General features: G+C 45.2%; 1 pseudogene; it reads left to right on the top strand.

Moving 5' to 3' along the window:
* LOC101974746 (E3 ubiquitin-protein ligase RNF213-like) overlaps nt 1-12031 on the top strand; it is a 102012-nt pseudogene extending 89981 nt beyond the window's left edge.
* Nucleotides 12032-12898: the final 867 nt, after the last annotated feature.

The following is a 12898-nucleotide window of genomic DNA, read 5'->3' as shown; positions in this document are numbered from 1 at the left end:
AGTTAGTCAGCCTTAACACCCACATTGATGGTGAGCATGCTGATGTGATAGAGTAGGTCTGATGAGTTTTGGTGTATTCAGGGATATAGACTTTTAGGTACTGATCATCCATCTGACAGTAGTGTGATTAAACATCTGGACAAAGGTGTGTTCCTGCTTATGAGTGACAAGAACAAAGCAGAAAAGACTTGAGAATACTTGATAGCTTTGTTCTTTTTTTTTTTAAAGACAAATAGAGAGAGGAGAGAGAGAGAGAGAGAGAATTTTAATATTTTTATTTTTCAGTTTTCGGCGGACACAACATCTTTGTTAGTATGTGGTGCTGAGGATCGAACAGCGCGCTACTACTTGAGCCACATCCCCAGCCCAATAGCTTTGTTCTTCACAGGGCTGTGGCAATCTGTGAACATTAATGACCTCTGGAAGCCCAAAGTCATGTCCTCTGATGTGACTAAGCTGCAGAGTGTCACCATCATCCAGCTTTTCATGCCAGGAGACAGCCCTGAGCATGAGTTATGAGGTGGCAGTCTGAGAAAGTACGGACATAGAGGCAGGTGGAAGGTGCCGAGTTAGGCAGCCTCCTATGGGGCTAGAGTCAGGGCTACCACACTTGAGTCACCTTTGTGTCTCTGCACCTGCCCTCAACAAGAACTCAAGATATGGCACTGAACTGCCTGGGTCACAGGCAAAATCACCAGGGCCATGGGAAAACCAGGGAGCAGCATTCAGTGTATTAGCTAGTGTGCTATGGGTCATGTGCCATCCCTCAGCCCGGCTGTAGGGGCACCTAACCAGTGGATTTTGTGCTGATCTGGATGACAGATATCCTCTTGACTGGAGCAGCCACTAAAGCTTGGGACTGGAAACCCTGGTGAGGTCCAGATTAAGCACAGACCTGGTGCCACTCACCCATTTCTTCTTCAAGTGTTTCCTTTGCTGGAAGACAAAGACAACCAGGAGGAGGCAATGAAGGCAGAGACCAGCAAGTTAGGGGAGATAGCTGAAGTAGAATTGGAAGAGGTCCCTAGGAGATGGATCATGAGGCCATGGTCCTGAAGGGCAGTGATGTGAGTTCTGGTCTCTACTCTCTCATTGGCTGCATGTGGCTGAGCTGGAGGAGCCCAGGAAGCTGTGACAGGGTCAGGTTGAGCCCTGCCTTCTCTTTATGCTGGAAGTTTACCAGAACAAGATCTGGAATTCCCTTCTTTATGAAGGCTCCTAATTAGTTCTGCCTCTTCCCTTGAACACTGGCCAAATCCCTGTTGTCAGCCACCATCCTTCCAGTGGTCATCTGGGGGTTGGGCAGCACACAGGGACCAGCCAGGGGAGGTCAGTAGGTCAGCTTCACCATGGAAGCTGGCCACTGTTGCTTTGTGCATGAGGACACGAGGCCATCTTCTCCTATGTGTAATGTAGCTTTTACCCACCCTAGTCATGGAAGCAGAAGATAACGTGCTGTCTCCCTTGGCAGGCACAAGTCATGGACACCACCAGACTGTTTTGGAGTTGTGTGCAAAGTGCTGTGGGGATGCTCAGGGATGAAGAGAGCTGCACATGCAACATGAGAAGAGTCACCATCCTCCTCAGCCTTTTGAATGGGAGCAGAGTGTGCAGTGGTATGAGTCATGTCCGTGCTTCTCATCCTACTCCAGCAGGCCTTTCCTGAGCAGTGGGAATCAGGTGGCTGAGTGTGGCAAGCTGCCCTTCTGGGTTTCTGTGGCTTGGCTTGGCAGATGCAGCTGGCATAGTGGGAATCTAAGGACATCTCTTAAATTCTTCCCAAGAGTTGGCCTGGCCACAGACCTGTGACTTCCCTCTTGGGGGAACAGGTCAAGCAGCACAGCAGAGCATCAAAATTGGTGCCCACAGGTGGACCAAATTATGTCCCTTCTGTCTTTTCACAGCCTCATTCTTGTGGATATCTTATGGCCTTTCCATCCTTCTAAAGAAGCAAGAAGAGAACCAGCTCTGCAGTGTGAAGGAGTGGGTTGGGTGAGAGGCTTTGAAACAGGATGCACTCCAGGAGGCCAGCACCTTCAGGTACTACAAGCACTGTAGGGACCTACTATACCGTCCCAGAGGAAGGAGCACACCAGGTGTTTCTTTCTCCACCTCTGAGGAGGGCAGAGCCATGTTTTAGCTCCAAGAGCCCAAAACAGACCTGAATGGTGGTCATGTGTGGTTGTTGGCCATGTGGTTGGTGGTCCTGGGGTGTTTATTTGTCATCTGGATGTTGGTCACAGGGGTTAGCCAACTGAATGGTGGTCATGAAGAATGTTGGTATTTTTTTTCTCTGCTTTTGTGTGCTTAACTTTTTTATAATAGAAAACTTTTAAAAAATTGTTCTTGTAGGATGTTTGCCAGCATGTCATAAACCACAACCAGGGTTGCCATTCAAGGTTATTAAAATTGAGATGGTGATATGCAGGAAAGTGACAGATTATCTTCCCAGGCCTACTGTTTGAAGTAACAGCAAGTACAAAAATAGGATGCAGGAGTGTCATTTATTATCTGTGATCATTTTTCTACAAAATCATGACCCTTTTCTTTAGACTTGAGACAACCTTAGAAGAGTCTGTGCTATGGGGACAGGAGGGTGACTTAGGGTATCAGATGCAGGGTCTGAGATTGCCTGTTGACAGGTTGATTTCAGGCCCTTGAGGTCATCCATGGTCCCTCTAAATCTGCCCTTCTCCTGAATCCATGGCTGAAGGCCTGCTGCCCTGTGTCATCCACAGCAGAAATATGGGTGATGGCAGAGTCCTGGGATACCAGGGACTATGGGTGCTGGCTTCCTTGTTGCAATAGCTTTTCTGTTTCAAGTTATCTCTCCAGTGCTCCTTGAATTCTTTTTTAATTACACCTTCTGAAGGAAGTTTGCTAGACTAGAAGAGAAGTTGAACATGCTTTTGTTTCTCTGGATGGTCCCATTTCCTAGCACAAGTCCAAGCCATGTTCCTGATTCTCCTTTGCTACTGGTTTTCTGGCCTTTCTGGGCTTGCTGGCCTTCCTTTTCACTATCCCATTACCTCCACAGCACATGGGACTGGCTTCTTCCCCATGGTCACCAACAAAGTTCAGGAGCAACTGGACCAGCTGCTTTCCTGTTTCTGAGGCTGGCAGAACCTCAGGATCCTTCTGGTCTGTCACAAGATGTCGGTGACACTTCACTAGTACTGTTTTGCTGGAAATTAACATCACATACCCTTGGGGCTAGATAGCTGGCCTCCTTGGAATTCTTTACATCAGGAATCCTCTGGTTGGTTTTTTTTTTTCCCCCACTGCATTAAGTAGCCTGTTGACTTTGATGTTCTTTTTGATTCTCAATTTGTTTCAAATTCAGTCTCTTGGAGGCCCTCTGAAGTGACTGCATTATTCTTGAGCACTTTCCAAGGCTTTCAGCTGCTCCTGTCCCAGGCCCCTTTTCACCTCTCTACTCCCATCCTCTTTGAATGTTCTAGTTTGAGGTCTTAAGTCAAGTGATGTCCTTGTCTAAGTGGATGTTTGCTTTCTCATTAGATGTTTTTAAATTCTCTCTAGAATCCTATTTACTATATACTTTTTAAAAAGTATATACACTTCACTTTTCGTCCCAACACAATTACTTAGGTTAGCCAATCCCCCAAAAAAAATGCTGAATGTTTTCCCTGATATAAGGAGGCTGACTCATAGTCAGGTAGGGAAGGGGAGCATGAGAGGATTAGATCAATTCTAGATAGGGAAGAGGGGTGGCAGGAAAAAGGAGGGGGCAGGAGATTAGCAAGGGTGGTGGAATGTGATGGACATCATTATCCAAAGTACATGTATGAAGACTTGAATTGAGTGTCAACATACTTTGTATATAAATAGAGATATGAAAAATGTGATATATATGTGGTATATAATAAGAATTATAATGCAAAAAAGTACATGTATAAAGGCATGAATTGGCATGAACATACTCTGTATACAACAATATAAAAAATTGTACTCTGTATGTGTAATAAGAATTGTAATGCATTCCATCATCGTGTTTTTTTTTTAAAGACAGAAAGAGAGAAAGAATTTTTTAATATTTATTATTTTTGTTTTTGGCGGACACAACATCTTTGTTTGTATGTGGTGCTGAAAATTGAACCAAGGCCACACGCATGCCAGGCAAGCACGCTACCACTTGAGCCACATCCCCAGCCCCCCCGTCGTGTATTTTTAAAAAATAAAAATCAATAAAACTAAAAAAAAAATTACTTAGTAATTCTTGTCCTTTGCTACAAGAAATTGTAGAATGTTGTTATTATATAAACATATATTATTTTAACATGAAAGTGAGATGTAGGTAATTCAACCAGTTAACCACTGTCAGTCTAAAGATCTCAGGGTTACTACCAGAAAAACCAACAACAAAAGCTGAACTCCAAATAAACATGTTAATTTTTTTAGTAGATACAATACTTTTTATACCTTCATTTTACTTATTCATTTTTATGTGGTGCCAAGGATGGAACCTAGTGCCTTGCACATGCTAGGCAAGTGCTCTACCACTGAGCCAAAACCACAGCCCCATAAATAAACATGATTTCTTATTTAAGTTTATCTAGATCTGATTTACTTTGGTCTCTTCATCTTCATTACATTGTATCTACAGCTGGATTTTTTTTCTTGCAATATTTATTTATTTATTTATTTATTTTAGTGAAGTTGGTCATTATTTGATTTGCTCATAGAAGTTAGATGGCTTGTTCTGAAAAAAAAAACATTTATAAACAAAACAGTGAATATTTCTTCACCTTTTCAAGGCTAGTTACTGTTACTAGATGTAGAATTAAGTTCCATCCAGTCCTGCTAACTGATCTTAAGACAAGTGCATTTGTGAGTCTCTTGTACATAAAAGTTATGGAAACTTCAATTTATAGCCCTGGCTTATAAGCTGGAAGGCTCTGTGATGCAGAGGAAGCAGGTGTCGAGATCTTAGGGAACTAGCTATTGTGCTAAGCCACTGTCTTCTGTCCCCTTCTGTCCTTGTCTTCATCCATTTTTTTTTCTTTGTTCCTTGTCCCACCCCTGCTTCAGGCACACCATTTGGAAGCAGGTCCAAGGTACTGTCACCTCTCTGCTGGCCAGCATGATCTCTCTCATTGATACAGATGGCAACTTTGAACTTCTGATCAGACCACATTCACCAGCCTGGGCCCAGGACCTATTGATATTTATTTTCAGTGATACCAAGTTGCTAAATATTCCACTTGTGATGAATAACATAAGGTGAATGAAAATCCACATTGCACCCTTAGTAGATCTCCTGAACTTGAGAACATAGACTCTACTTTCCAAAAAATGTTTGAGCCACCTTCTTCTATAACTTAGAGGATGTGGCATCCTGGAAGGTCTTTGTTCTGTCTCCTTTATCCTCATTTCCTTCTCTCAGGGCACCTGGTATAGTTCAGAAAGCCAGGTTGGACTCCATGTGCAGTGGGAACACTGCCCTTTAGAGAGAACATATTCTTAAGCATTCTCATATTTCCTGATGCTGTTCCCAGTTCTGTGGGGGCCTCCCAGGCTTCCTGTGCAGATTTCGAGGACTTCAATTCTGGAACATAGGCCAATAAGGGCAGATGCAAGCATTGGAGACTTGGTTCTGTGTAAGATTTTGGGCCCTCCAGTTCTTATACGCAGGAGCCCTAGCCAGGAAGGCAGACAGCAGCTGACTGTGCAGCCTAAGCACCTGTCTTCATTCATTTTTTTCTTTCTTCTAATCAGTTATATAAGACAACAGAATGTTCTTCTATTCATTGTACACATGGATCACAATTTTTCCACTTCTCTGGTTGACCACAAAGTAGGGTCACACCATTCATGCAATTATACATTTATCTAGGGTAATGAAGTACATGTCATTCCACCATCTTTCCTACTCCCTAGCCCCCTGCCCTCTCGTTCTTCTCTTTTGCCCAATCCAAAGTTCCTCCACTCATCCTATGCCCCTTCATTATAGATTAGCATCCACTTATCAGAGAGAACTTTTAGCATTTTTTTTCTGATGAGCTTACTTCACTTAGCATAATATTCTCCAACTCCATCCATCTACAAATACCATAATTTTACTCTCTTTTAATGCTGAGTTATATTTCATTGTGTATATGTACCACAGTTTCTTTATTCATTCATCTATTGAAGGGTATATAAGTTGCTTCCACAGTTTGGCTATTGTGAATTTTGCTTCTATAAACACTGATGTGGTTCAGGGGATGGAACCCAGGACCTCACACATATTAGGCAATCACCCTACTGCAGAGCCACTCCTGGCCCACAGAGCCTTCTAAGCACATGTCCTCTGGTGTTCGGAGCATCAAATCAGGAACTGATTCTCAGTTTACCTCACCGCACTGCAGATCCAAGAGTGAGATGACTTCCATCTTGGTGCAGAACCATATGAGCCTCCCAAGGGTGCTTCAGTGTCCCCTTCAGCTGGAAAATCAGGGACTTTGTGGAAGAGCTCTGGGTCCAGGCCCAGTACATCACAGATCCAAAAGGTGAGCCCAGCTCAAGATGGGCCCAATGCAGCCCTGGTGAAGCAGCCTTTACCCACAAAGATACTGCCTGTCCATCAGTGGCCAGACAGCAGTTAACAGCTGGTAAATTCTGGGCTTTTGGTTTTCACACTTTGCTGTGAATAAGTTCAAATCATGTCCTGCTTTTATTTTGAAATTTCTGCTGAAGGAGTGATAATCTCCAGTAGGTCAGAATCCTTTAAGTTACACCATGAAGGGAGCCTATGAGGTGATTTCTGGTGTCACACTGGCCAGCACGCTGGAGAACTGGAGCATATTCCAGCAGGGAGAGAGATTGCTATTGTTGACCATCTCCATCCTGAGGCTCACACCCAGAAAACATCCCCTTTAAGCTTTATCAGCAAATACTAGCAATGAAAGGAGCATGTCTCCTTCTTCCACACTGAGTCATTGGTCCCTCATGAGTCACACAGCTAGACAGTGTGTGCTCTGCTATCATATGCTAGGGTGCAGTTTAGATATAGTCATTCCAGAAAAGCTATAGGCAGTGTTGTGTTTTGGAAGTCATCTTTCACATATATGTGAAATCATCTTTTCAACATTTATTTAGAGAACCAATATGTTCAAAGTAATCTTGCTTTCCTGGGTCTGCATTTTGCCATTTGTTCTAAAGCAAAGTTAAGCAGTCTGCCTTCTGCTGAGAGGGTGTTTCTTCACCTGGGGCTGTGCCCTGCCTGGCCCTGGTTGTCCAGCAGAATACACAGCTAGGAACAAACTCCCCATCTGCTGGTAGGTAAATCTCTCTGGTTGGCATAGTCTATGACCCCAGCCCTAAAGAGCAGCCCACTCAGTTCTGATTCCCCGGGAACCCATATATATATAGTATAGCACAAAACTCAGGCTAACTTAGAAGTTTTTTTTCGGTTGGGCTAGTGTGGCTTTTGTGACCTAAATTGAATGTTGATCCTGTCTTTCTTTCTGTGTCCCCTATTCTATACATCCACCATTATCTATTCCCATAAGGCAGCCAATGAAATTTTGTCTTTGTCTCTGAGTCACGCTAGGGTGCTGCACTAGCCTGTGACTCCTTCCAAAGAAGTGAGCTTCTTTCAGCTGAGGCTTCACAGGTCTCAAGCCACTCTGGCATCCTCCCTGCAGGATGGTCAGAGAAGTTAGTGCTAATCTTCCAGCAAATTCCCCTGGGCATGTTTCTTGCCCAGCTGATCTCCCTGGAGATCAGCAGCATGAGCTGGTTCAGTGCTACTTGAGGGAATTCCTGCTCTTGACCATGAAAGTGTCCACCTAGGAGGAGCTGAAAGTAGGTATCCAAGGTCCAGGTCAAATGTGGAAATTGCACAGTATGGACTGGGGACAAACATGGGAACACAGAGGTAGTGCTGCTGTGGGGAACAGAATAAGGCCACAAAAGATGCTAGACTGAGAACATCCTCCAAGCTGCTTAGAACACAGAGCCAATTCTCTTTACTCCCCAAGGCCTCCTTGAATAGGACATTTCTACTATCTAGAGAAGCTCTACATGTTCCTTGTAGCACCCTCTAAATTGTTGAGTTTCTTTTGAAGAGAATGTAAACAGTCTTCAGATGCTCATCTGGCAAAACCAGCTTTGTTTCTGATAACAAAGAATTAGAAAAAATTTAAGTGTCCAAATAAATGAAGAAGGGACAAATTATGACTATTTTAAAATGGTTGTTTGCAAACATTGAAAACAATATTTTCACAGATAATGAGTGATAAAGGAATGTTCATAATCTAATCTTGAGTGGAAATAATCAAAAACACTGGGATCCTGATTTGAGAATGATTCTGAGGAAAGGAATGGCTAGAAAAATGTCTAGAGGCTCTACTGAAAAGCAGTAAGGAGATATGAAATCTAATTTGTAATTTTTTTGCGTGTATGGTTTTTGAATAGTTTTGAATTCCCACAGGAAAATATCTATTTATGATTCAAAAATACATACTGAATACTCTTGAAAACCCCAGTTTCTGCAGATGGCCCTGTGGTCCTGTGTCTGAGCTGCGAGTAGCCTCAGGGAGGCCCAAGATGGGCTCTACTTGCCGTGGGTGCACCTGGCCTATCAGCATTTCAAGACCAGCTGCACAACTTCTCCAGAATCTTGACCATTCACTCACAGTTTCTGCAGAGCCTCACTGAAGCTATACAAAAGCATAACATGGCTGGCAGTGAAATGGTACAGCCCCTCAGGAAGCCCAGGCCTGCAACCAGAGGAGAGACATTTCAGGGGGATGGGAGCCAGCATAACCCAGAAGTATTGGAAACAACTGGCTAGTGCTTCCTGTATCTCAAGACCCCAAAGAACAGGTTACAAGCCTGGAATATAAGGACACAATGCCTCTGCCAGGACCTCTGGCCTAAAGGAACCATAGCCAATGCAGAGGGTGGGTGGAAGGGCAGAGAACCTATGGGGTCATGTGATCACTCTCCTTTTCCCAGACACTAGATGTGTTGGCTGCAATGGCTGTGCTGAAATGCTGACAAGAGACACCCTGAAGCCAAGTCCTCAGGCCTGGCTGCAGTTGGTTAAGAAGCTATCTATACCGCTGGAGCTTGTATGCTCAGATGGGTACTTGCAAGACAGCATGAGCACAGCCAGAGCTGTCACTGCAGAGGCCAAATGAGACCCAGAGCCTGATCCCCCTGGCATGCTCAGCTTCTGCTTATCAGTGGACTCCAGGTCATGGCACACCTGGCAGCAGGTAAGCAGGTGTTCCTGCCTTGGGAGGGGCTCTTTGTGCACTCAATCTCCCCTTGATGAACCTTTTTAAGTGCCAGGCATCTCATTAGATGTGGGAGAAAGAGGAAAACCACATGCAGGGAGGCCATGGTGCCCCAGGGCCACAGAAAGGCAGGCAAGTTATAAAGCTGCACCTTGAGAACCCCTGTGGTGGCAGAGAACCATTAGAACTGACAAGGGCAGGCAGGGTAAGCGGAGGGGCACTCAGCCTTCAGGGTTGGGGAGGGTTCCAACATGTGCTGGGCTATGAGAGTCAAGAGGAATTCACTGTGTTCAGGATTGTGAGAGTGGGCACAGTGGCAGAGTGGGCACAGTGGCAGTGCATGCTGATGTAGAAAAGTGAGACCCTGAGTCTTACCTGCATGGAGAGCTGCAGGAGTGCCAAGGGCAGAGCTGGTGGATAACTCCTTCTTTCACCTCATATTCCCATGCTTCCTTGCACATGCCCTCTTTATCCCCTCCTTCTGTCTCAGACTCCTCTGTCAAAGCTAGGTTCCTGACACCCTCTTTTGACAGAACCCAGTGGAATCGGGTTTTCTCCATTGTACTCTTTGTGGAGCATGTGTTCCTGGGGACAAAGAGCCAGATTCTTGAGCTGTGCCAGCTGGTGACCAAGTACATCTTCTCACTGGACAAGGTAAGCACTGGGATGCAGAGTCCAGGAGCCCACTTTACCTTCACCTGCAGGTCAGTCTGGGCTTTCATCCAGTCACACAGGGGAATGTGGCTCATTGGCCAGCCATAGCATGGATAAGCTCAGTTTTTTAGTTTGCTCTCCATGATTGTTGAGTCAGGGCATGTCACTTAGAGATAGTAATGACTGTACGCAATGGGACTTCTGCAGGGAACTTGCTTATGGATGCTTTTCAAGGGCTGGAGGAGTGGGCTCCACCCACCTCCAGGATGACCTAGAACAGGCCAGAAGCCTTGCCCTCAGAGGCAAAGTCCCACCACCCTAGGATGACAGTGATGCAGAAGAGTGCCATTGAAGCTAGGGACTTCAAAATACATACTGTACGTGGGACTACAGGAACAGAAAACTACTGATCCTCTGGCCTGAACACCAGATAAAGCTCATAACAATGCTACTAGTTCCCTCAGAGAAAGCCACCATCTCTGTGGCAATGCTGTCCAGCAAAAATAGCCACTCAGCACAACACCATTCCCATCTATTTCACCCTCTGACCTTGGGCTAGGGTTACTATCACATAAGCACATCCCGTGGGTAGAAGGCCATTGGCCTTCAAAGTGCCCACTGTCAGGGTATCCCAGAAAGGCCACTGTAGACAGGTATGCAGCCTTTGAAATGCAGGCAGGCACACCAGACAGAGATTGGCATAGATACCAGATGCCACTGTATCCAGACTTGACTAGAATATCAGAGGCCTTGTGCCAGATGGTCTATACAGGCCAGGGCTTGCTCACAGCTCCCAGGTGACTGGTACCCACAGTGCTTCTCACTTGACCTTCTGTACTCTTCAACAACCACCTTTCAGCTACTTGTCTTCAAAGTCTATCCCTGCTGTCACAGCCTAGGGAGCAGTGCCAGGGATGGATGGCAGGGCTTCATGCATGCTAGGCTGGCACTCTGCCATTGAGTCTCACCTCAGTCCCTGCACACAATACCTTTAAGAACACATCCCAGGCTGGTAGCACATGCCTGTAATCCCAGTAGCTTGAGAGGCTGAGGCAGAAGAATTGCAAATGTAAAACCAGGCTCAGCAACAGCAAAGCACTGAGAAACTCAGTGACACCCTGTCACTAAATAAAATACAAAATAGGGCTGGGGATGAGGTTTAGTGGTTGAGGTCCCCTGAGTTCAGTTCCCAGAACAAAAAAATTAAAACATAGCCCCAACACACACACACACACACACACACACACACACACACACACACACACACACACACCTGCTCATATTTCATTGCCCTAAACTATGTCTCTTGGCCTCATCTAGTTCAAAGGCAGTGGGAAAACTTTCACAGAGTGTGCTTAAGTGGCATGGAACTTAGAGGGGTTTTGTTGTTGTTGTTTTAGAAAAAGGAAAAGAAGTTTGCTTTGCTAGCAAAGGAAAAACACAAGGGACTCTGTCCCAGAGGCTGTGATTCCCCTATAAAGGGGGAACAGAGGGTTTTTAATGAGGCGATTCAGGGGAATACTGTTTTCCCAGAGATTAGGAGAGATTAGGGAGATCAGGGAGGACAAAAAACCAGGTCTATTTTAGAGCAGCAAAGCCATGTTCAAAGCATGAAGTGGAACACTGTTACAGACGTTCTTTAAGGAAAATTAGACAAAAAAAAGTGGAAAGGAGTGTGTCTGTCCCTGTGGCCACAGGCATCCTGGACAACCTTCCCACATGGCCTGGACACAGCTATCCCCAAGTCTTTCCTGTTCCATCCAGCACCCTTGCACCTCTGGGGATACACTGGCCACTCAGCCAGGTGCAGTGTGGTCTCCAGTGGTCAGGTAGCTTCCTAGCTGAGAGATGGGTTTTCTGGTCCTGGAAGCTGGCATGGGCATGTTTCTAGGTAGTGGAAGACTTTTTCCCCCAATGTAATGACCTCAAAAACTTCACGGGTTTCTGGTTTATTTCCTTTTAATCAGATCCCTGTGCAAACAACCACAGCCAAAGATGCTACCAGTCAGTTCCCAAGCTTGAAGCCTGTGCTTTACACTGGTCTCTGTTCTGTGTGCCCCTTCCAGCTCCAGGGAAGCCCTGGGCCATTCATTGGCAGTGTGATGCCTGGGAAGGTTGCTGCCCTACATTGATCTTTGCTGCTCTCCTCCTGTTGTTGGGAGCTTAAGTGCAACTACATGGGATGCTAGGGGCCTGAAACCTTACCTCCTGCAGGCTGCCACTTCACAGTTGCCTTCTAGAGTTAGCCAACACTCCCTGGATATTGGTAAAACATGAAAGTGGTCAGTACATGATGGGTATTCAAGTCTTCTTGTCAGGTCTAACAGGAGGGTTAGACATGACAACCAGAGGTATTAAGCAGTTAGGGAAGCTACAGAGAAAGATGCTAGGAAGGCCACTTATTGTGGCTCATATCTGTCATGAATGTTTTTCCACAGGTCACAGGGTACTGGCTTTCTCTTCTGTCCTATCCCTAATGTCCCCAACCAGCACCCCACCAATGGGTCACTGCTGCTTTTTTAATAGTGTGCTAGGATATACATATCACAAAATGCTCTGTGTAACCACTTTTAAATGTGTAGTTGTCGGCATCAAACCCTGAGTGTTGTACCACCACCAGATTCTGCTCCAGAGTGTACTCACCTTCCCTACCTAACACTGACTCCCCTGCTCCTCACCAGTCCTGGGAGACCATCACTCTACTTTCTGTCTGTCACTCTGACTGCCACAGGTACCTGATGTAAGTAGAATTGTTCAGCATTTATCTTTGTTTTCTGGCTTGTGTAGATTTAACCCACATAAATAAAAAGTCTCTGCAGTTCTCAATAAGTTTCAAGCCTGTAATAGGGCCTGAAACCAAAATGTTTGAGAACAGCTGGTCTGCAATATGGAATTTCACATTCCTCCAAACTGGGCAAACATACTTTTAATGAAATGTGTTAAATCTATATGCCTACATATGTTTGTGTTATACCTTTATACACAGAGAGAAATATATG

Source organism: Ictidomys tridecemlineatus, chromosome 10 (genome assembly GCF_052094955.1).
Source record: "Ictidomys tridecemlineatus isolate mIctTri1 chromosome 10, mIctTri1.hap1, whole genome shotgun sequence".
NCBI classification, from domain to species: domain Eukaryota; kingdom Metazoa; phylum Chordata; class Mammalia; order Rodentia; family Sciuridae; genus Ictidomys; species Ictidomys tridecemlineatus.
Note: the sequence above shows the minus strand (reverse complement) of the source record. Positions and strands in the feature narration are given on the sequence as shown.